Source organism: Hemibagrus wyckioides, linkage group LG26 (genome assembly GCF_019097595.1).
Source record: "Hemibagrus wyckioides isolate EC202008001 linkage group LG26, SWU_Hwy_1.0, whole genome shotgun sequence".
Lineage (NCBI taxonomy): Eukaryota > Metazoa > Chordata > Actinopteri > Siluriformes > Bagridae > Hemibagrus > Hemibagrus wyckioides.
In genome coordinates, this window is record NC_080735.1 from 19,501,913 (window position 1) to 19,528,368 (window position 26,456).

A 26,456-nucleotide genomic window follows, 5' to 3' on the forward strand; every position below is an offset into this window, starting at 1 on the left:
TATGGCATCCAAAATCTTTCATCATTTGAGCCAGTGCTATGATGCTCATGTATTCGGCCCTGTATTCAGGGGTTTGAGCTTCCTCGCTTGTGGGTCAGTATTCAATCCAAGTCTGTTTGCGCAAGATGTACTGCAGCCTGACAACAAGAAATGATACAAATGAGAGCTCATTCACACAGATAACATTATTAACAAACTTAACTGAATACTACAGAGATTTGTGTATTCCCCCTTTAACTACATCAGATTTAGCCCATGATGGCCATGGTGGTTAGCTGATGAAGGAACATACTTTCCCTCTATCCTTGGTAGGTCAGCACTGTGGCCCATGATGAGGTAACTCTTGCCTTCCTCAAATCCAAAAGACTCTCTGCAATTAGCATGACCCATGAAGGTCCTCATTTTGTCATGTACATCAGGGTCACTAACTGTAGAATAAAACCCAAACACATGCATTTGTATGTAAACATATAAAGATTAAAATAAAACAGTGTTACAGTCTCTATCATGGATGTTGGCAGCATTTGTAGGATCTTCAGAGCAGAAAACATTAAACATGTGTCAACTGTGAGCCATAACCGAAAGCCTCAACTGATTTAAGATTTAGTGCTTGTTTATTATAATTATTAATATTATATATTAGAAAATATTTTATTGCCTTAGTGAGTTAAATAATTCCCTCCAGTTCTTTACCATAATCAGATTCAAGATTCAAGAAGCTTTATTGTCATTTCAACCACATATAGCTGACGCAGTAAATAGTGAAATCAAACAACGTTTCTCCAGGACCTGGTGCTACATAAACATACAACATAGAGTTCAAACACAAGAACAACACAAAGCTAGGACCGAAAGTTCATCCAAGCCACATAAAGTTTAAAGTGTGCAGCTAGGTGCAAACAAAGCAACAAAATAAGACAAAACAAGACAAGTACAAAAATAATAAATACAAAAAAGACAATCCAAAAAACCACAGGACACTTAGCACTGAAAAAAAGAGAAAAAGAACGTGCAATGAAATGTAATAAAATGATATGATGATGAACCTTGGGACCTGGCAACATGTATTGTGCAAAAATACAATAAAGCAGCAGATGAGGTAGTGCAAAGTAGAAATAAACATATACACAAATATAAATATATCGGCAGATGAAAAACACAGGGGTTGAGGTGATGCAATAAGTATCGAACAATATAAGTTATGTGTGTGTATCCACACAGGTGAGAGAGAGAGAGAGAGTGTGGGTGTATGTATGTGTGTGTGAGACAGAGAATTATGTACAGTTCAGTCCTGAGTGTGTGTGTGTGTGAGAGAGAGAGAGAGAGAGAGAGAGAGAGAGAGTTTTGTACAGTTCAGTCCTCAGTGTGTGTGTGTGAGAGAGAGAGAGAGTTTTGTACAGTTCAGTGTTGAGGAGCCTGATGGCTTGAGGAAAGAAACTGTTACACAGTCTGGTTGTGAGGGCCCGAATGCTCTGGTACCTCTTTCCAGATGGCAGGAGGGTGAAGAGTGTGTAAGATTGTGTGTGATGGGTGTGTGGGGTGTGTAAGAGTGTGTATGAGGGGTGTGTGGGGACATCCACAATTCTGTTGGCTTTGCGGATGCAGCGTGTAGTGTAAATGTCCTTGATAGAGGGGAGAGAGACTCACTATCCACTGAAGGGTCTTGCAATCCGAAACGGTGCAATTCCCAAACCAGGTAGTGATGCAGCTGCTCAAGACTCTCTTGATGGTCCATCTGTAGAACACAGTCAGGATGGGGGGAGGGAGATGTGCTTTCCTCAGCCTCCTCAGGAAGTAGAGGCGCTGCTGGGCTTTCTTGGTGATGGAGCTGGTGTTGAGTGACCAGGTGAAGTTCTCTGCCAGATGAACACCAAGGAATTTGGTGCTCTTGACGATCTCCACAGACGATCCGTCGATGGACAGCGGAGAATGGTCACACTGTGCTCTCCTGAAGTCAACAACCATCTCTTTAGTCTTGACGACGTTCAGAGACAGGTTGTTGGCTACACCATGCTGTTAGCTGCTGCACCTCCTCTCTGTAAGCTGACTCGTCATTCTTGCTGATGAGACCCACCACGGTTTGTGTCATCGGCGAACCTGACAATATGGTTGGATCTGTGCATTGCTGCACGGTCGTGAGTCAGCAGAGTGAACAGCAGTGGACTGAGCACACAGCCCTGAGGAGCTCCAGTGCTCAGTGTGGTGGTGCTGGAAATGCTGTTCCCGATCTGGACTGACTCTGGTCTCCCAGCCAGGAAATCCAGGATCCAGTTGCAGAGAGAGGTGTTCAGACCCAGCAGGCTCAGCTATCTGTCATTTTAGCTGACTTTGGAACCCTGTTTTTAATTATTAAAAGGCAACCTCTGTAGGGTATTATCTGACCTTGTTTTAATTTGTACCTGTAGATAAATGTGATGTAATTGCATGAAAACAAACCAAAAAAATCACTTTCTTTTCACTTATTAAACAAAAGAAATCAACAGAAATTAGTATTTCAACTGAGGAAAAAGTTAGGACACCCCATGCCCTAATAGTGTTTTCTCCATTGGCTGAAATAACCTCAGTGAGACGATTCTTGTAGCCATCTACCAGTTTCTGACATTGACTGGAAGAGTTTCCCCCACTCCTCAGTGCAAATCCATTGAGAAGTTTCTTGCATTCACAGTCCATTTCATATTACCCCTCAAGATCTCAAAAGGATTTAGATATGGGCTTTGACTTGGCCATTCCATCTCCAGAGTATGACAATGGGTCCAAGGATTTTATCCCGATACCTCATGGCCTTTAGGGTGCCATTGACAAGCCTATAGATGGGTATCGATGGATATGCCTCCCCAGACCATCACTGACCCACCACCAAACCAGTCATGCTGAATGATGTTAAAGGCAGCATAACATTCTTCACAGCTTCTGGAGACCCTTTCACATCTGTAACATGTCAGTGACAAATGCCAGTTGAGCTCTATGGTGCTGGGCAGTGAGCACAGGGCCCAATAGAGGACGTTCAGGACACCCTCATGAAGTCTGTTTCTGGTTGTTCTGTTCCTCCTTGCACAAAGGAGCAGATACCGGTCCTGCTGTTGGGTTAAGGACCTTCTATGGCCCTGTCCAGCTTTCCTAGAGTAACTGCCTGTCTTCTGGAATCTCCTCCATGTTCTTGAGACTGTGCTGGCAGACACAGCAAACCTTCTGGCAATAGCACATATTGATGTACAATTCAGGAGGAGTTGGACTGCCTGTGCAACCTCTGTAGGATCCAGGTATCATGCTACCAGTACTGACACTGACCCTAGCCAAGTGCAAAACTAGTGTAAAATAATCAGACAAAAATGAGTAGGGAAAAAAGTCAGTGGCCTCCACCTGTGAAACCATTCCTGTATTTGGGGTCATCTCATTGCTGCCTAATCTAATGCACCTGTTGTTAATTTCATTAACACCAAAGCATGCTACTTAACTATACTCTGATTAAAAAATGTTCCTTTACACACACACATATTATATATATATATTTCTAAACAATAAAATTGGTAACATAAATTCTTTAAACTATGTTTTTACATTTTACCAAAAGATTGAATTGTTACTTTGGCTTTCGTCCACATCAAAGGTGACCTGTATGGCCACAGTAATGTTATAGACACAGAAAATATACAGCTTCAAAGTCAGCTTCAATTTTAAACAAAATAACAAGCAATCAAAATGCTAACTTTCAGCATATTAAGTATACTTCTACAATGAAAGAAAAACAGAAAAACCTGTCAATCTACCTGGATGGTGCCATAACCCCCGTAAGGACTGCTCTGTCTATTGAGCCAGTGAACAGCTTTTCCTGCTGCATCAAACTCTTTGGCTTTTACCAGAGCCAGCAGAGCATATGCTGTTGCCTCCAGGGAGAAGTAATGTCCTCCATCAACTTGTCAGTAAGAACCATCTGTGCAAAAGATATAAAAAGAAATTTCAATGTGATTCCTATAGGATTGAATTAAGAATTTTAAGAGTTACTGACCTCCAGAGGAAGCTTGTAGCAGGTGCTGTTTGTTAAACTTGCCAACATTGGCCAAGGCATAGGAAGACATTGCAACTGCATACGGATTTCTCAAAGAAGGAAGTCTGTTTTGCAAATACTCAGTGGCCTTCCTGGAAGACTCTGGAAGACTATAAATGTCAGAAAGAGGTAGAATTATAGGCAACCTGTGCTTGATCATTTAGGCCTATTACATTGCATAATCCCACTGATTTAGCACAAAGATGGTTTCAATCAAGACAAATGCTGTCAGAGATGCATGAGCATCTTTACCTCATACATCACCCTGGAATAGCACAGACAATTCTTTACAGGTACACTAGATTCCACAGAAATAGTAAATGTGAGTTTTTTTGTACATGTCACTAATTTAACACAAAACAAATCTTAGCTCAACTTACAACCATCTCTGCATGATACAATGGGGCATTTTCTTTAAATGAACCATCTTGCATCTGTCCATTCAGATTCAACCACTTGAGAGCACTGCAAATAATATCTTCATTTATGTCTGTGAGGTCACTTGCCAGAGCAAAGACTTTGGCCATGTATGCTGTCAACCTTTAACACAGAAAGCAAGCAAATATGACCTAGGATGGAATGTTGTCTAAGAATTGAACAATTACTCAATTTGCTTGGTCTCTTTTACCATGTGCTACTAGGTGTATGAATCCATGTAGCATAAGAACCATCATATTTACGGAATGCAAGCTCTCATTCATATCCTAAGAGAGGGAGAGAAAGAAGGATAATTTTCTTAGTCTTACCAGTGGAATTAGGATGTTGTAACTGTATTTAATAACTTCTAATTTTAAATATTTTCTTAAAACCATCTTAGAAAGCTCTAACTGAAGTCGCTGTATAATGTTTGGAAAGCGTTTTCTCACCTCTCTGGATGTGCTTGATAGCCTCACTATGTCTGTGCAGGCCAACACCTTCCCACTGTTTTGTGGTATCTAGGTAGTGTGTATCAATAATGGGCAATGTCATAAAGATCATTTTTTGCTCTCCATTGCCATGGGGCTGTACAATCAAGCGCTCCATAAAATTTCCGCTGATGGCCTGTTCAATTGTCTGACTCACCGCCTGACCTGCAGGTGAATATATGAATGATAAGATAATAGATGACTATGGTGGGTCTTATCAGAAAGAACAATGAGCCAGCATACAGAGGGGATAATGCTAACAGCCTGGTATACAGCTGACAACTTGTCCCTGAACATGGCAAAACAAAAGAGATAGTTCTTGACTTCAGGAGAGCATAGAGCAACCATTCTCTTCTGAACCTTGATGGATTCGTTGTGAAGATCATAAAAAGCACCAAAGTCCTTGAGCTTCACCTGGCAGAGAACCTTAACTGGTCCCTCATAACTAGCACCATCACCAAGAAAGCCCAGCATCATTTTCTTTGAAGTCTCCCATTCCCTCATCCAGAACACATTCTACAAAGGGACCATTGCTGCATCCCTAGTCTGCTACATCACTGCCAGGCTTGAGAATTGCACTGCCTTGGCCTGTCAGTGGATAGTGAGGACAGCTCATCAGCATCTCTCTTCTCTCCACCACAGACATTTTGCACATGTTGCATTGGCAAAGCTATGAGTATTGTGAAATGTTTTACACATTACTTTTAGTCTGCTTCTACAAACACAAAAACAAAATGATATATGGAGCACCTACATCTTTTCTGCTGCTAACTGTCCTTTATGTTTACATCCATAGCATGTTAATTATTGTATTTTAATTATTACAGAACTGTGTACTGGTCAGTGTTGCACTGTCAAAACTATTGTATTGTATTGTATGCTGTGTTTAATGCAGCACCATGGTCCTGGAGGGATGTTGTTTCAAATTGCTGAAGCAGGTGTTATGGTTGAAATGGCACTTGAAGCTAATTCATTTCAAATTAACAGTATTTAACAGTATATTATATAGTACAGTAATTAAGAATATTGTACAGTTGCAGCCAAATCACATTAACACAGAAGGTGTCTGTCCTTTTCAATACAAATCATCCAAAAAAAACTTGTAATTAGGAGTTGTGTTGGCGGTGCACATACTACCACATGTAGTAAGTCACACAAAAACACTCTTCACAAAACTGCTCCTCACCCCGTTGGCAATGGGGAAGAAACAGTGGCATTTCAGCACCATGGACAGTGCCGTTGAGCGTGACTGCAAGGTGGGGCAGACAAAAGTATGCCAAAACCTGAGGAACCAATCAAGAGAGAACACTCTACCCTCCAAGAGAAGACTCTTGAAGGGAACTAGGCTCAGCAGCATGGGGAGGTTAGATTTTGAGTTTCTACAGGTGGAAGTTAAATTTCTGCGCCTTTCTTTTTTTTCTTATTTGTTTCAGAATCGTCAAGCTGAATATGACAATGCTTCCAGATGTGCTGAGCCCAATATCTTTAATCTTTATCTTTACCCGGGTCAGGTCTTCACCACATTGGTGGCCTAAAACCTCCTTACTTTTCAATAAAGAGCACTATTGTCCTCAGATCCCAGACTCTGTGCCTCTCTCTATGTTCCCCTCACTGTAGCAAGTGTCACACTGGTGGAAAATGTGGGCAGCAAACACAGAACCTGCAGCAGGTGTCAGCATAGCTCAGCTGCTCCAACATTTGCTAGAAACCAGCATACATCAGCACGCGGTGACCCAGGAGCTGGCCCAGAGTGTCAAAACAGATCCAGGAGCTGCTGGAACTGAGAAACATTTTCAAGGCAACTGCCATCCATCTTGCCCAAACCTGAGCATGACCTACACTGCCTGCTGACCAAAATGATGGCTGATGATGACGTAGAGGCATTCCTGCACATGTTTGAGTGCACCATGGACCATGAAGGTTGGCAGAAATGGGACTAGTGGGCCTGTTAGTCCTCCCCTGGCTTATCACATGCTCTCTGCTGAGGAGGCATGTTTGGGAAGAAATCCTCACCCACTGAGCGTTGGTCCCCAGTCAATGCAGTGGCTGATTTTCACAAGTAAGTACTCCCCTAAGCTCAACCCAGGCTTCCACCTGGCATTGGCTAGAGCCTGACTTTCTCAGTGCGAGTATATGCTGGTGATCACTATGCCAACCACTACCCAATGGCTGTCCCACTTTGGAAGTCCACCTCCCAAAACATTGCCAGTGGGCATGCCAAAGGACGTCCGCACCGATCAAGGTACACTCTTTGTCTCTGGACTAATGGTGGATATGTGTCAGTTGTTGCAGGTTAAGCTTGGACATCAATTTACTACCCCCAGACCAATGGTCTCGTGGAGTGAGTTGAGTAAATTACCACCTCCAACAACAAGGTAAGCATGCAGACACTCAAGACTAGCATATAAAGTTACACAGCTGGTCTAACATGAGCTCAAAACCCCTCCTGGGGTAGTGGTCTGCCAGTGGCCTTACAGGGTCCCAGAAGCCTGCTGTCATGCTATAGAGAAGGAGGTGGCCAAAATGCTAAAGGGTGGGATTTTCAAGGAGTCCACTAGCCCATGGTTCAGCCCCATTATTATTATGCCTAAAGCTGATGGAACCCTCTGTGATTATACACTCCTCCCCATGGTCGGATCACTTGTTCCATCTGGGGGTGGTCCTGGGAGCTTTTAGGAAATGTCATCTGGGACTGACCGAGGTACAGTACTTGGGCTGCTGTATCGGTCACAGTTGTGGGCAGCATCTCCTGTACTTAAGTGCAAGTACAAATACCCTAGTTAAAATGTTAGACTGGTAAAAGTAGACGTCTTCAATCCAAATTGTTTTCACTCCAAATGTACATGAGTAAAAATTATCCTAGCTCTAATGTTGTCATTTTTTGTAATTAACTATTAATTTTATGTGAGATGAATCTGTCATTCGACTCACACATCCCTGAACATAAAAGGTCTGAGGCATATTTGTTACTGATGTCAGTTAACATTATTCTAAATCAAGGAGTGCAAGGGGAACATGAGGGCTGCTAAGATTTATATTATTCTTAAGAGAGTAACACATTAAAACCCAATAAAACACTTTACCATGTAAATGTTGAAATTACATGTTTGTGTGTGTGTGTGTGTGTGTCAGTGTTACAGGGCACAGGCATTTATGCATGGACACATAAAAACAGGGTCTGTAGCGTGTAAATTGTTTCCTACATAAAGTGTTTAAAATGAAAAGAAAATGTACTACAGTAGGACTAAATTTAAACACATGCCTAAGGAACATTAGTTTTACATAATGACTATATGCAGAAGGATATATATTTTTTCTATTTAAATCTGTCGTCCAGCCAATAAAAAGTTCAGACATCCCTGTAACACCTTCTTAAATGTATAACTTTCTGATTCCTGTTTAAAAAATTGCAGTGTCTGGCCCACTGCTGCCAAGCTTAATAACAAGTGTCATTAAAATAAAGCCTCTTGTCATTAAAATAAAGCTGTCACATTAATTCTTGACTATATGATGGGGATGGCGATCAAAATGGACCTTAAATGACAAAACTTGAATTGATACATATTGGACTATATTGATGTGTTTGAATTTGGTCTTACCAGCTACAGTAATGTAAGTGTGTAAAGGAGTGTTTGGAACCTGCCCAGGTGGTATATCGGTCTTCAAATGTACTACTTGAATGCCACCTTTTCCGAAAAACAGAGAAAGTGCAAGAGAAATAAATTAAAATGGAAACGTATTTATTCACATAAGAATGGTAAACCACTATGTGCAGAATAAATGCTTACAAATAAGGAGCAAATAATATTATGTGTATTCTTTTGATTTGGAATAGAATATAGAAGATCTCACCAGGTACTTTAGAAGGATTTAGTTCCAAATTTTGTTCTGGGATTTCAGTTAGCACACCTGTAGGCTGAGCAAGGAAGAAAATATACCTTATGTTGATGGATATCATTTTGACCCAAACAGTGTCTTTTGTAGCATTCGACTTCATAGTATCAAATAACTTTTAGGTTTGTATAAATTTTCAACATCTATAAAAAAGTTCATGCTTTTATTTGGGTGGGGGGGACAATATGGGATGGCAATGATGGACTTGGCATCAATGTTAACTAGGGTATGGTATTTCTTCTTTTTGCTGGCTACACTACAAGCATGCTCTGTCTCAAAGAAATCCACATGCACCTGGTGGGCAAAGGAAGTCAGACAGATGTCTTCAGTGTGAGGACAAGGAATAGGTTAACTTATTAGGAAGCAAACATAAGTGTGAGTTATGAAGTGGATTATGTGGCTGAACTGAACAAATGTAATTTATACAGCTTCAGTAAATATTTAATCCTGGTCAAGGTTGTGGTGGTTCCAGCATGTCTGGAAAAGGTGGGATGTGAGGGAAAATGTAAGAAAACCCCCAAAGCAGAGCATGTGGGATCTATAAACAGATTTAATAAAGAAGGCAACAATCCAAATCGTAATCCAAAGAACAGAGCAATAAAACAAACCTGTAAAGCAAAAACACAGGCAGAAAAATCCAAAAAATCACAAAGATGAAACTCAAAGATGAGAGGACAAACTAGGTAAAAAACAGGCAGGCAATCACAGAAATAACATGGCTTGGTAATGAACTTAGAGTACATCATGCTTAAGTTGTCGTGTACACTGCTTAAATGTCCGTAAAAAAAACTGGAAGCAGCAATAACCCGGAAGTTGGTCAGAATTCAGACGAGGGTTCCCTCTGGCAGTTTAACGAGGATGTAGCATGTCATGACGTTACAGAGCCCCCTTCTCAATGAACACCTCCTGGTGTTCTACATTGTGGTCTGAGTGGTGGGACCATGGTCATTGAGGGATAGGTATTGGCTTTAAAATTCTTGCTTGGAGTTAGTGGCTAGTTTTGGCTTGGGAACAAACATGGCAGACTTTGGCATATATTTCCATGTCTTTTGTAAGTGAAGGCCACCAGAAGGTATTGTAGACCAGGGTTATGGTTTGGTGTATACCAGGGCAGCCTAAGCTGGGTGCTGTGTGGGTCCACTCAATCACCTGCCAACATAACCTCGGGTCATGATGGTGAGAGAGGGCATCTGCCTTACTAATTTTTACACCAGGATTATAAGTCACTGTGAAATGGAATTGAGTGAAAAACAAAGCCTACCTAGCTTGGCATGGGTTGAGAAGTTTGGAGTGCTTAATGTGTTCAAAATTTTTGTGGTTTGATATGGATGTTGGGCCTCCTCCAGCCAATGTCACCATTCCTCCAGAGCTTCCTTTGTGGATAAGAGTTCTCTGTTGCCAACATAATAGTTTGCCTCTGTGGGCATTCATTTCTTGGGGTAGAATGCACAGGGGTAAAATTTTCCAGATTCACCATGGCACTGAGAAAGCACCACCCCAATTCCACAACTGGAAGCATCCACTTCTACTACAAAGGGTGAGTTGGGGTTGGGATGTTTCAAAATGGGTGCTTTGGTAAAGCAGGTTTTCAGTTTGTTGAATACTACTATGGAAAATTTGGTCCAAAATATTTTTTTTGGATTGCCTCGCAGGAGGGAGGTGATGGGTGCATCTACCAGGGAAGTGGTGGCTCACACAGCTCTGGGTCACTGATCAGAAGGTTGGGGGTTCGAGCCTCAGTTCTGCCAAGTTACTGCTGTTGGGTCCTTGAGTAAGGCCCTTAACCCTCTGTGCTCCAGTCCAACAGTCCAACTTGGAGGGTGATAGGAGAGGATTGATGTGTTATATAACCCTCCCCAGTGGGCCGATCATCCACAGCTGTGATGCAGTAGTGGGGTGGCACATGGTAGGGTGGGTAATTGTAATTCTTCAACCAAATGATGGTCTATTAGGTTAATGGCAGCTCTGGAATCAAATAGGGCTAGGAAACAACACTATGAGCATGGTATACTTTGACAGGAATAGTTGACCTTGGCACAGCAAAGTATAGCCCACCTTAGAACCAGGGGTTGATGGTTTCTCAGGACAGTTGGTGCTGGTGCAGTGCTGTCCCAATTGTCCACAGAGGTAACAGTGTTGGAGGTGGTGTTGGCATTGGCGCTCCTCCTCTGGGACCTGTGTTTGGAAAAGCTGCATTGGTTCTCCTTTGCCCTTCCTTGGTGGTTATAAATCGAGCCTATACTCGCTGAGCAGCCAGGATGCTCTGCTAATAGATTGCTGATGCATAAGGTTGTCTAGTCGGGTGGCCATGGTAATGTTTTGAGCTAGCAATGTCTCTGCATCGCGCCAGGCTAGTTTTGATTGTAGTGTGGGGCACAAACCCTTGCTAAAAAATGGCCTGATGGGAAGCATTATTCCCTTGGGTTAGGGTGTTATTCCCTTGGCGTAGTTGTAACAGTTGCACACACATCCCTGCCACCTGCTGGATACAAACACTTCTTTCATGAGACCAGCAAAATATGAAAATGAAATTCGAACCTGCGGATCACTGTCCCATACTGCAGAAACCCAATCCGGTGCTTTTCCCCTGGGGAGGGACAGGAGAAACGCACATTTGGTGTTCTCTTCATGATAGGTGTCCAGTTGTCTAGGAGAAGAAATGATCACACTGACGTATGAAGCCGTGGCAGAGCTCCATGGAGCTAACAAATTTATCCTGCACTGCCATGCGCAGTAGTTCACCACTGGGGGTTGGCAGCGGAGGAACTGGAGCCTGTTGTGGTAGTTGAGCAGGTTGACTTTGTTGTAGTTGGGCCTGGAGCACTGTGATTTGTCCTTGAAATGCGGCAAGCATTTCACCCTGTTGCGTGACATATACACTGGATCCGTTTGTTGCAAAGTATTCTGTAAGGAAACCCCCCAAGCAGAGCATGTGTGCTCTGTAAGCAGATTTAATATAGAAGGCAAACAATCCAAATCGTAATCTGAAGAGCAGCATCAAAAAACTGAGCAATAAAACAAAACGATAAAGCTAAACACACAGGCAAACATATCCAAAAAATCACAAAGACGAAAATCTAAGATGAGAGAACAAACTAGGTAAAAAAAACAGGCAGGCAATAACACAGTTTGGTGATGAATTCACAGTACAATACTTCATGCCTAAGTTGACAACACTGCAAGGCAACACTACACACTGCACCAACCTGTTCCCATGAGCTGAAAAATATTTAAAACATTTTTTGTAGAACTGCAGACAATAATAAAAAGTACTTTCTGTTTCCTGTTGGAAAAATTATGTAAAATAGCCTTGACTTCTAGTTGTTCATTGTGGATTGCTGAGTAAGGTAACTTGAGATCCACAAAGAAGTCTTTTGCCACTGTTATTTCATAGGGATCAGCTACACAGATGCCTATAAGAAAAGAGAAATGTATTTTAACATTTGCCATCATATGACAGTCCTTGCAGTTATATTTTTCAGATATATGGTCATTGTTAACATCAAAATATTTTAAATCTGTAAAGAGGATGTAGCACTGACCATGGGTCTTAGACATACTGATGGCTAAGATTTTCAAGGTAGTAACAGAGTCTTTTAGATAGTTTTTGTCCAAGGTGATGCTTGTTGTATCACTACAGTAAAAGGTAAAAAAATCAAGAGATAATACTTCCAGAATGCTAAAGTAATAAAAATCCTGGATTATTGCATTTATCATGGTATGTTTTCTTCACAATCTGGGAGGTCTATGCTTATCCACATCCAGCTCTCAGGGAACAATGTTCGGCTGAAAATGTCATCAGAGCTTATAAAATCATCATTGTCATCTTCACCTGAACAAAGTTTTATTTGTAAATCATGTATTGGGCAAGAAGCAAACATTTAATTATCAAAAAATAAAGTAGGCAGGCTTAAAAGTAATATATGCATCATCGCATCCTAGTTCCGATCACCAGAGGGAGCCCTCCCCCGAGTTTTGATGCACTTCTGGGTCACCACCCGGATATATAAGCAGAGCGCTCACCATGTCCAACGCATAGTATTGTCCCCAGTTGACCTAATCAAGCCTTGCTTTATGCTATATTGCTATTTGGATTCTCTGTATTTTGACCCGTGCCTGTTTCTATGGTTTTGCTATTACTGATTCTGGTTTTGTCTGCCCTGCTTATTGTTTCCCTGGTTTTGACTTTTGCCTGGTTTTTGTCATTTGTTTGTCTCTGCCTTTGTCTGTTGTTTTCAATAAATCTGCTTATGGAACCTAACCCCTACGCCTCTGGCTATTCTACACCACAATATATTAAGTGTGGAGCAGTGAAGCAAACAGAAAAACTGTTGATTGTAACTGGTTCCCCTCACTTTCCAGTCAACTTAAACAGTGTAAAAGTAAGATTTAAAAATCAGTAAAATTAATTTGTAATTTATTTTATTATTATAATGACAGTTTGTCTTAAAAAATAAAAATATTTTAATTTGAACCTGCATGTTTTTGCAAGGTTCTTTTTGTTTGTTTTGTTTTTTTATTTGCAACTTCTGGATTATCAGGGGTCCATGCACTACACTGGTGGCACTACTTGCAAAGGATACTTGGACTCCAAAGATCACCCCTTGCAGATCACCCCTTGCACCCCTTGCATCCATCCATCCATCCATCCATTCATCCATTCATCCATCTATCTATATTAATGACCATACTTCTCATACCTTTTTTAAACATTTTGGAAAAAAAATTATGAATAAAAAAAGTCTTGCTTCGTACTCAGTGTTTGGGGCTCTGCTCTCCGTTTTCTGTTCAGTGGGGTAGGACACTCAGGATCTATTAAAAAAAGTAAATACTTTGAATGCTTGTAGCATGAATCTTAAACAACAGATTTTTCCCCATAATTTTGTCGTACCTATTTAATATATTAATATACATTTATCTTACAGTGCTTTTAAGTTCTGGATTCTGTAACTGAGAAGGTATTCATTTTACGTACTAGCATTAAACCACAAGTTCACATTTATGTGCTTGTTCTGATTCTTTATTATTTCTATAACAACATGTCATTCAGAGGGGTTTGAGATCACAGTAATGGTGGAGCTGCTGCCCACACACAGCTGAAACATGATCACCACACAACTGCACCCAGGAGCTGAAAGGACCTTTCAGTACCTCTCATGTTCTGGATAGCAAAGAAGCACATAGCTGCAAGGTAGGTGGCAGAAACACAAATTGCTGGCAGCCAGTGAATGCAGTGGCAAATGCTAACCCTCCAAGATTCCTTGGCGGGTGACCCCATTGTCAGTTTGTGGCTGCATTCATGGACAATGTCATCATCCACTCCCCCATCTGGATGGACCACCTGTACCACTCCAGAGAGGCCCATAAAGAGGTCTGGAAGGCTAGACTGATGGCGAATTTATGCAAGTGCCATCTTGGGGGCACAGAACTTAAATATTCTTATTCATCCTCCCCCCCTCAGATAAGAAAGTTATTTAATTGTAATTTTGTAGGAAATTGCTGTGGTATTAGCTGAATGAAACTCTTCATTCACATTATTGTTAAAGTGGAAAGTATTCAATTTTGGGGTGGTAAATGTAACTTCTTTATCTCACCAGTTGCTGTTAATTATTTATCTATTACAGTACAACAAAAGTTTTATTCATTATTTAAATAAAAAGTCTATTTTACCTGTTCTTTCACTGGTGCCTCCAAATTTATCAGACTTAAACAATAGGCCTGCATCATAGAAAACCCCCATACTGTCTTTAACACTGCCTGCTGTACAGCCAGTGTCATGCTTCTCAAAATTGTCCCAGATCTGTTGATAGAAATAAAATATAATGTTACTGTAAATATTGTGTTTCTTTTGCAAAATTAGTTACATTGACTGGATAATTTTTGTGCCTTTACCTGATTCCTGAGTGTAATACTTACTTAATACTTACTTAAGAAATTATTGTACTTTACTACATTTTAAATCACATCCATTAAAAATGAAAATAAAAAATTCAAGCATGCAATCAGAAAAATCATGCCTTGCAAGTACTGCACTGAAATTACAAGACAGTGGAGATAGACAAGCAAAACCCCTTTCAAAGCAAAACTCTGTCAAAATCTTCTGGTGTTGAAATCGCAAGTAAATTACGTGAACCCCTGGTTATATTTATTTGACCACATATTTATGCTTCAAGTGCAAGACAGGGAACTACAGCAGGTTCAAATGTTACCCGGTTCCCTGAGAAGGTAACGAGACGCTGCATCATGACTGACGCTACCGGAGCACTTTTTTTGAGGAAGTGTGTCTGAAGATCCATGTGCACACATTCCAATTCATTGGCTCAGACAGGACATGTGACGGAGAAATACCAGTGAATGCCAGTGGAGTGAGCCCTGACCCCTAGAGGCGAAGGAATGCTGCGCACCTCGTAGGTCTTCATAATGGCCTCTACCAGCGCTGCTTGGAGACCAGACTACTCTTGTTCCAGCTTCCAAAGCAGACGAACAAGGAGAGGGACTTTCACCAAAAGCTGGAGCGGTGGACATAAGTCTGAAGGGCTCTGACGAGGCAGAGCAACCGAGTTCCACCGAGTGATGGGGTGGAAGACAGAAGGCCTACAGGATGACCAGACAACCGGCCATCCTGGGCACCTTTGGGACATATCCAGCCCTGGGGTTCAAGATAGCCTTGGACATGCCGGGGCAAACTCCAGGCAAGGGAGGCCAAGGCTAAAAGCAGAGCCATCTTAAGGGTCAGAAACTTCTCTGAGGCCTGACTCCATGGGCTCAAAGGGGGCTTCCAGCAACCCAGGACCACCGAGAGGTCGCAGGAGGGGTGGTGTGGTCTGCAGGAAGGCCTCAGCCACCTGGCACTGCACAAAAAGCAACATACCAGAGGGTGCCTACCTAAGGAGGCACTGAGCACAAGGGTGTGGTTTGCAGCTATGGTGGCCACGTACACCTTTAAGGTAGAGAGGGACAGTCCCCAAGAGAGGTGAGACTGTAGGAAACCCAGCACTGTACCGATCAGGCAGTGCACTGGGTCCTGCTCACGCTGCGCACACCAGAGACTAAAAAGCCTTAAAAAAAGCATACAGCATACAGCTTCCTAGTGAAGGGGGCCCTAGCATTCAGCAGAGTCTCCACAACCTCTGATGATAGACCTGTCTCTAGGAACTGGTCCCCATCAGGGGCCAGAGCCAGAGCTAAGGCGTCTGTTGCAGGCATCCTGCAATGGTGACACACCCCTAGAGTGGGACACAAGGCAAGAAACTGGGGTCTTGTCCACATAAGTGGGGTAAAAAGCCCGCGGCGTGTAGCCCTGATGGCATCGTAGGAATGCCTTTGGGGATGGAAGCCCATGCCTCTGAGCCAGAACTGGAATGACCTCATATGAAGCAGACCCAAAGGAATCACCTTGGCTGCTGCCGCCATGAGGCTGATGACCCTCTGTGCCTCAGCGACAGAGAGGCTCTGGTCTAGCTGAATTGCTTTTACTGCTGACAGTATGGAAGCCACCCAAGCAGGAGATAGACATGCCCACATCATGGTGGAGTCCCAAATCACCCCCAAGAAAGTGGTTCTCTGAGATGAAGAAAGCACACATTTCTCTAGGTTGATCCTGAGGCCTAGAGACATCATATGGACATCCCGGTGACTGGCTGCCATGGCCTTGGAGTGGGCCAGGATAAGCCAGTCGTCCAGGTAATTAAGCCTAATGGCACCAGGGCAGCATCCATGCACTCCATGAAGATGCATGGTGACAGAACTAGACTGAAAGAAAGAACCCAATACTGGTAAGCTTCGCCCCCAAAAGCAAACCTGAGGATCCTCCTATGTTCTGGCTGGATACCTATGTGAAAATAGGCATCCTTGAGGTCTATCATCACAAACCAGTCCTCGGATCTGATTTGTGATGCAATTAATTTTTTAGTGAGCATGAGTTCAGAGCCTGCAGGTCCAAAACTGGGTGCAGCCCCCTGTCCCTCTTTGGTACAACAAAATACCAGCTGTAAAAGCCTGAATGGAAAGGGAACATGCTGTATGGAACCTTTTCTCAGAAGGGAGAAAAGTTCCTCCTGGAGGAACAAAATTTGGTGTGTGCTGAAGACAGTTGGCAGCATTCCCTGAAACTGAGGGGAACGGGTGGTATGGTATCTAGAACCCACTGAGAGACACCTGGCAGAAGTTTCCATGCTGCCAGGTTGTCTGAGAGAGGTGTCAAACTCATGTTGACCCCTCCAGTGTCCTAAAACAGCGCACTGGTAGAGGGTAGGGAAAGCCCCACTGAAGAGGGTGCTCCCAGCAACCTTAGCTCTCTGGCATCAAGATTCTTTCTTGGTCCACTTGGCCGAGATGACTGACCTCAGGTCGGGTCTCACCTGATGAGCCTCCCTGGATTTTGATAAGGGGGTACGGGCTGCCATACTAGCCTTCTTCTCTGCCCTGTCAGCAGGGGGGCAAGTGAAGCTGGATGAGGGCACGGGCTTTTTGCTGTGACGAGGGATAAACTCTTTAAATGCCACCGATTGAGGATTCACCTCCTGGTGCCAGTCGATGACAGCACTGACTGCGTCACCGAACAGGCCCTGAGGTGAAATCAGGGCGTCTAAGAGAAAGGACTTTTCTTTGTCCTTACTCTAGTCCTTGGGGTTGAGGTGTCTGGGCTCAGACCTTCATGTCAGTCAAGCTCCCTTAGCAGGTCAGCCTGGTAGGCCTGCAAAACCACCATTTGATGTGGCCCAAAGTCAGGAAGCTGTCATCTAGCTCTGAATGGATGAAGTCAGCTTCCTGCTCCAGCCAATCTAAATTTAGTTTCCCCATGGCATGCATGATGACGTCGAGAAGCTCCTCGAATGCCACTGGCTGCGGTGCCAAATCGACAGAGGAATTTCCTACATCACCCACATTGAATCCCTCACAACCTGATGCGGACAGAGAAATATCCACTCCCGGGAAAGGGAAGAACCCATCTCCTGTTCTGCTTCTGCTAACTCCATCTGCAAACCCCATGATCTAAGCCACGGTGGATGTGGGACCTAAACCACGAGGCGCAGACACTTGGCCGGAAAACAAAGGCAAACGGGATCGGAGTTTGCGAGGAGGAAATCTCCCACAATGGATGCAGCTAGATCACTTGAGAGCCGACTGGGCATGCTCCTCACCCAAACAAACCACACAAAGAGCATGCGTGTCATCCTCCGTAAGGTATCGTGGACACGGATGCACACACCTCTTAAAATTTCTTGCCATACCTGCCTTGGACAGACACTCGACACTCATACAACGGAGTGCTTCCTGAAAACAAAAAAGCTGAATGGATGTTATGTAGATGCCCTTATATGGACATGTTGGCGCATATTCCTCCGTCACGTGTCCTATCCGAGCCAATGAATTGTTGTGTGTGCACACGGAGCTTCAGACAAACTTTCAAAGTGTTTCAAAGTGTCGAGTTTCCTCGAAAGGGAACAGCTTAATTATGCAGTGTAAGCTGTGTTTTCCCAGAAAGACTGAACTAGTTGGTTATAGAAAAACCTGCAATAAACCTCTTCTTCATTAAAATCTTTGATGTCCTCAAATATTCTTATACTACACAAACATATAAAGGCAAGTTAAATAATATTTTGGCACTGGTATTTAAAAAAGTTTTCATGGTTTTGCAAAAAGCTTTGCTCAAATTAGCCAAAACCTCATCAGTGCAGTGCATGATATTGCTTATGTCTAATTAAAATTATGCCCTTTTTAAATGTAAACAGGAATAAGATTTTATATACAGTCAAATCATAATTAACAACTGTATGAATGTTAAAGTGATCAGTCACTTGCTTTGAAGTGGGGTTGTATGAGACACTGACTACCTTTAATTACATGAGCTAGAGTTGTACATGCTTTTGTATGAAGTGTAAAAGCAAAATTATTATTATAAATATTTAAAATTCAGTGTGTTTAATGAACAAAACAATTATTTACATACTGACAAAAACATTTTGTTCACAGAAGAAACATCTATCAAAGCTGAAAGCCTTCAGTGACATTGTGTCAACACAACCTTGGAACCACCAGAAACCCCAAGCAAGCAAGCAAAAATAAGTGACATCTAATGGCAGTGGATACAGTTTTGTCTAACACCATGAAGGCTCCTGATACTTGGTCTGGAGATGGTCTTCTTTTGGTCATTTTGGGAGTCACAACAAACCATTTTGGTTTATAGATGTCCAGTACAACTGTTGGTGTTTTTTGGTGAAGAAAATAGGATGATCTACAAAATCCAAAATTTATGCCACATTCAGTGATTGTATTGTTTGAAAATGATTTATGGGATGGTCTGCACTGAAAAGACACACTATACCTCCCTAAATGTTTTAAATGTTTTGTGTCTACATGTTTAATTACTGCATTTTCATCTGTAAAGTTCTTCCTTTAATTCAAATGTCCTTTTTGGGAGAGAAGTCAAAGTCAAAGTCAAAGAAACTTTATTGTCACTTCAACCATATATAGCTGATGTAGTACACAGTGAAGTGAAACAACGTTCCTCATAGACCAGAGGTGCTACACATACAAAGAAAAAGTACAGTGACAGACAAACACAGAGCTAAACATAGAGATAAAAACTAAACTACACTAAAGGTGCAATAAAAACTAAACTATACTTAAGGTGCAATAAATAAACTAGACATACAACAGAAGTGCACAGGATGACAAGACAAGACAGTGCAGACAAACAACATATAGACCGGCTTTTGTGCAGATAGTGTATACAGTGGGTGCAAATATTAAAGTGACACATGTAAATAGGATTAATATAAAAAAATGTAAAGTGAAATGTAAAGTGACATGTGCATGCAAACAGGACAATTGTGTGTGTGTGTGTGTGTGTGAAGTGACACTCCCAATTAGAATGGTAACTAAGTAAATTTTACTAAATGTTAAGTTGAGCTACTTTTTACCTTTAACTGAGTAGACCTTTTAAACTGGGAATTTTACTTGTACTAAAGTAACATTTCATCAAAAATAATAGTACTTTTACTCGAGTAGAATATTTTAATACTCTTTCCACCTCTGTATAAAACTACAGAAAGGTATTACTCACCTTGTTCTGTGTGAGCCTGTTCTTGTTGTGGACAAAGATTGAAAGAAAAATTCGGATTTGGATCACCAGTGACTATTAGATGAAAGGGATCATCAGGCTCAAATGCTTTGTTGACGTTTAAATCCAGTTTCAGCACAAAACAAAACAAAACAAACAAGAGAGAAACAAAATACAGTGGTGATTGATATATAGATTTTTTTTTTGCATAAATATGATCAAAAACATCGTCAGATTTTCAGTCCTAACAGTAGACAAAGTAACAAAAATATTAAACTTGTTCTTTTATTTGTTGATGAAAATGATTACATATTACACACTATTACATATACATGAGTGGTAAAATAATGTGAACGTTTGCTTTAATAGCAATAGCTACAAGTAAACATTTCTGGTAACTTTTGTTTAGTCTAGCACAACTTGGAGGAATTTTAGCCCATTCGTCCATTCCATTCCATTTTAGCCCAGATTTCTTGCCTTTGGTTCCCTGAGAGGTCTATATTCCTGGTTATGAAAATATAAATTGGGTGGTCTTCCACCAAAAGGGAACTTTGTTCTTAATTGTTTAGCACATCTTCTGAAATACAATTGTTCTCAGTGGATAACAGTATGCACTGCATAGGCAAAAGTAGGTAGACACCTGACTAAATCTCCCTAAATGAGACAGAGTAGCCAGCCAGTTCCCTCTTCTTTTAAACCTGTAGCCCTGTAAAATCTGTCCTTTACTAAGAATCTATCACAAAGAGAAGCCCCAGTTATTTTATTTAATAAAGTTCAGGGTTGAGGTACTAAAGTTTGGGTTTTAAGGTTAGGCACAGGCCTAGCATTATTATTAGTGTAATACAGAAGCTAGTAGAACTACTTCACAATAGCACCAAGAACTTTAATTGTATGTGTGAGAGATACCAACCAGATAAGTAACATCTTGATTGGGGCCAGTAGTTTTAAAGTTTACATTGATGTTCATCTGATCTCCTTTGGTGGCATAAGGTTGGGCAGTCATCTTGTTTTCAGCTTGTCTTTCATCTGTTATGCCTTTGGCTACAGTTCTTGCCTGGTTATATAGCAAAACAATTTTAGTAAAAAGGTCTGAAATTTCCAGAATGCTGTAGTGCTTTTGAAAATTCACCACTGCTCCATCTGCTCCTCTGCTCTAGCTATCAGCTTCCAAAACAGCTATCAGCTTCCAAAACACCAATCAAATAATACTACTGTAAGGCAGACATGTAATGATCAGCTTTTGACATTTGTCAGAACCCTATTTTACTTGACTCACAGTGATTTGTAGAGTCTTATCTCCACCCTGGGTGTTCAATGTGACCTTGGCCATGCCGTTACTCTTGGTTAGAGCCTTAACATAACCAGGTTTGATCAGCACCTCCACATTTTCAGCAGGTGACTGGTCTGGATTGGTCACATAAACCTTTCAAAATCCAGATCAGACATAAATTGTAATTGGTGTAATTCAAATTGTTTTTAATGAGATTAAAATGATAATTATCTAATTATATATATATATATATATATATATATATATATATATATATATATATATATATAGAGTCACAATGGTCTAAATTATGCCACAATTTTATTTATGTTTTGGAACACAGAGCTAAGCAAATACATTAGAAATTTTTGTGGGCAGGTTCCAAAACAAAAGTTGTATTAACCACAGTTTCACAGACCTCTCAAATTAAGCTATGAACTGGAGTGATGGAAATGAGGCAGAGGAACTGTTAGAGCCAGAATTCACACACCATGCTGAGGATCTGAGGATTATTCTCACAGATAATTTATTTAAATCTGAATGTTGTTGTTCTTTCAGTTGCTCCCTTTTTGGGATCACAACAGTAGATCACCTGGTCCACATATTTGATTTGGCACAGGTTTTACTCCAAATGCCCTTCCTGATGCAACTCTCCCATTTTTATCTGGGCTTGGGACAAGCACTGAGACTTAACTCTTCAGTGGCTTGGTTAGCTCCCTGCCCGGGAATCAAACCTGGGAGAAATGAGCGTAATGAGAACACAGGATCCTGCCACTGGACAAGTAGAGGACTGTGTTTAAAACTCAATACAAGAAATAAATCTAACCAGATTAACCACTAAGAGAAGTGAGTGAATGAATCAGTCGTTATTTCCTCACTAACGTTATTAATTAGAAGAATATTAGAAGGGTGTGGAACTTACTTGTATTCTCTTTAAAGAGGCACACAGAGTTGTTTTAGTGTCATCAGTCTTAACTCCAAAAACCACAAACACAACACCATTCACATCTTTTCCAAACAGGTACCTTAATGTAATTCACAAAAGTTAGATCATACTTGAGAGTTGACCCAATAAAAAATGTTTATTTATTATTTTTGAGTTAAAGATGTATTTGTATGTTTCATTTACTCTGTTTTTTGCATGTTCTTTCACATTGTCTAGCTTCTGTTGATGTCATAGTGTGTTTGCTGTTCCACAATTTTTCTCTAGTCTTTGTGCTCTTGAGAGGAACCTGCTGCTTGGAGGCGATGAGCTCTACTACCTGCGTTCTCTTGTTTCTGCTCCTTTATTAAAGAAATTCTGTATTTGCATCCACCTTCACCTTCAATTGGAGACACTAACATGCCTTCCGGCAGCTTGTATGACAGCACTGTTAAATCCACTTTAATTAGTTTTTGGCAAACAGGTGGCCAGGTACAAACAAAAACTATAACAGCAACTCTGACAGCAGTACATCATTTTACGGGTTTATATTACTGTGCTTGTTATAATGCCTTAACATTTCTAAATAACAGCTCTTTCACAGGGACTTTTACAATGGACCCTCCACATGTTAATGTCTAAATGTCAATTGGGAAATAAATTTTTCTTCAGTTTCTTCCTTGATAATCAATGTCTGTTAAGTTTAACTTTGCAAATCTTCCCTGCTGTGACACAAATAAAGTATTCTCATCTTATTTTATCTTATCTTATCTTATCTTATCTTATCTTATCTTATCTTATCTTATCTTATCTTATCTTTACATCAAATCTGCTTCTATCTTATCTTAACATGAAATCTGCTTCATCGAAACATTCAGCCTCTCTGTATTTTTTCTAATGCAGTAACTGAGTTGTGTGTTTCTTATTTAACACTCACTGCAACTGCACTTGCAAAATGAAAAAAAAAATGTTTTCATTTATTTTAATTTATTGTCTTTGTCATGTTCTACTTACTTGGCAGTTATATCAACTTTACGTTTCTTATCATCCACATAGAAAAAAGGTTTGGATGGTTTTAATGCTACCTCAAAGCTTGGTAACACTGCAAAAGTGAAAAGCAACATGTAAACACACACGTAGACAAAACAAAAGTAGGGTTGTTTTATATAAAATATTGTTATTATAAACCATACAATATTCTTTAACTTCAAATTCAGCAGTGAAGTTCTTCTGTGGGGTGTTTCTGTACTGTGTAGCTATAGTCCACTTTCCTGATCTGTTAAAAAAAATGATATAATACACTATAATATAATATAACAATATATGATAATTAGTGCAAACATTCATTCTGTAACACTTCATATCAGAAGCATTAATGCAGTGAACTTACCTGGCAAATTCAGGGATGGTGTATAACCCTATTATGGTCCCTTCCTTAGGAAAGATTGTGTTCCTGTTAATTGTGACTCCTTTAGGATTCTTGGTGGAAAAAATAAAAACATTTGTGATATCATTCAGATATCTTTCAAAAAATACATGTGTATGGATGTATAAGCAGATCCAAAAAATTATTACCTCAGGATGAAATAATAGAATCAGTTAGAAACTGTTGAGTGGATAAAACTCCAGCTGAGCTGTTTGAGCACTTACTATGATTTCCACTATGATTCCTCTACTCTTGTCAACAGGCTGCAGATCAGGAGTCAGTGAGAAGATTCTGTAAAAAACTGGAACAAAGATCATTCATTTGCTTTATATTATGATACCCCGACTGAACATTATTTCACATCTTAGTTTTATCTTTTGACCACATTACAGTCCAGTTAATATTTCATCAATGAGTCCAGACTGTTTTACCTGTTGTTCCCGGTGTGTAGATGCTCTTGTCTGTCTGAATGAACATGTAGCCAGACTGAAATGAGAGTAGGACCATTTTCTCAAGCACTTTGGAAGGAAACTCAGCCTGCAGATACACATACTGCTTCTCCAGTGGGTCATCATTAAAGAAGCCCTTATTGTCAGGAAAATCACACACTTAATTTTAATGTATAATAGCTAAATGAATAAGCTACCTGACATATTCATTGTGATTCAATGTTTTTGACCACATTTCTGAAATATTTTTATATAAATATCGGATTTTGTTGTTCAGTTAACAATCAGTTAACAATATTTCATTGATCACATGCATCCCCATACCACGATGTTTCCTCCACTGTGCTTAACGGTGCCACACATGCATTTGATTTCAAAATGCTCCCTGTGTCTCCTATGTTCAATCTTGACACGGTCTGACTCAAGCATGTTTAACCTTGACTCATCAACCATAGAACACAGCTCCAATCTTTCATAATCGAGTCCTTATGTTCTTTGGCAAAGACAAGACATTTTTGTGATTACCAGAAGTAATAAATGGTTTTACTGTTACTCAAACTCTTAATCCAGCCTCTTGTATCATTGCCTTGTAGTGCAAGATGATCGGAGACCCCTGACCACTGCACATCTCATACAGGACTTGGTTGGATGCTGTTTTGAAGCATTCACACATTAAGTTGATTTGCATCCTAATGTCAAAATGCTCGCTAGTCTACATTGTGCATGGAACCGGTCTCACTGTGCTTTGTAATAATTCTTTGGACTGTGTAACATTTCAAAAACAACACATGAGCAATACCCTGACGACTGCCCACATTTAGCCAGTTTGACAAGGTCCTGTTTGCTTGAAGAGAACAGCTCCTTCCTCTTGTCCATTTTCACAAAAACACATGAAACAATGTCTACTAATATAGCCAACATATTAATAGACACAACTACAATATGCTAGGAATAATTAGCGCATGGTTTGTATGGCAGCTTGGCCAATATGGAATATGGCATGATTAACTGGGTCATGACAAATTGATCAGTTGAAATGTGGAGCACATAAATTTTGTGTGTGTGTGTGTGTGTGTGTATACCATTATGTCTGCAGTTGCCTGGTAGTTGTTAGCAGCAGTGAGGATGACCAATTCAGATGTCAGTTCTGAAGTTTGCGTTGGGTGATTCTTCACTCTGATCCTCACAGGGATGTTACTTCCACTATAATCCTGTGCTTCCACAAACACTTTCTCAGATGTGCCCACCCTCAGCTGATTCGGGGCCAGCAGGACATTGCTGTTATGACCAAGAGGAAAAAGTTCTTTTAAATTTTTGTTTGTAAGATTATAAAATTACGTTTTAGAGTAAAATTATGTTTTAGACTAAAAAAAAGGAAGTAAAATTTGATTAAAATGTGTTGTTTAGGGTGATTCCATGTTTAATATTCTGTTACAAAAAACTTCCTTTACAAGAAAAGTAAAGGTAAAAGACAACCTATGTGCCTGTTTTAGATAAATCACTCTAAACATTAATAAAACATCTGACTACAGAGTAGTGCAACACGAAAGTTGACTTACTTGCATCAATAGATTTTGAGTTTGAATATACGCTGCAAACAGGAAAGCAAATCAAATTGGTCTAGGTGGGAGGGGCTATTCTCTCGTTCACCTGTCAATCACAGCAACACCAGCTCATGAGCTCATGTACACAGAAGAGGGAGGACAGCGCTTGTGACTCATCATAATCAATAGTTCAGCAGCCCCCCGCCCCCCCCCCCCACACACACACACCCGTTTCGGTAGCTGTTATACAATATTGGTAGACAAATAGCTAGTGAATGAGATTTCGCAGGTGACTAAAATGGCAAACAAATGAGGAAAAACACCCTACTATATGTAAAGCAGAATTTTTCAAAAACAGAATATTTTTCTGCTTGTGCACTATAATTACAACTTATAAAACTATGCCTTGAACTTTAATAATTAAAATACTCTTAAAATAATTTATTTTAGCATAAATGTGTATGAAAAAGAATGTAAATGTACATTACCATGTTATTGTCTAAGCTCAAGTAAAGAGACATGGGATTATGAGAACAATGTGAACATGTGTGAAAAATAAAATCATATGAAACAAAAAAAAATGGATAAAGTTGGAAAATCACATGTATGAATACTGTGAAAAATGTGTGAAACAATAAAAGTTACCTAGCACTGCTAAGTTAATGTCAGACTGTGTGTGTGTGTGTGTGTGTACTCACAGTGGGTCACATAGTGTGAACAGGGGGAAAGATAGAAGTGCAGCCGTCAGCCACACCAAGTCTACATGCACCATGTCTGCTTATCCAAGCTCAGTCTGAAGACATGTGTGTTGATGTACAGTATCACAGCTTTTATACCAACCTTACACACACCACCTACAGAACACCTCTCCCACTCCGCCTATTAACACTGACATTGGGTGGAGATTTTGAGCACACACATATGTGCTGACTGGTA

The 26,456-nt window shown here is 40.6% G+C and overlaps 1 pseudogene; it reads right to left on the minus strand.

Moving 5' to 3' along the window:
* On the minus strand, nucleotides 1-26,357 carry LOC131346705 (complement C3-like; annotated as a pseudogene).
* Nucleotides 26,358-26,456: the final 99 nt, after the last annotated feature.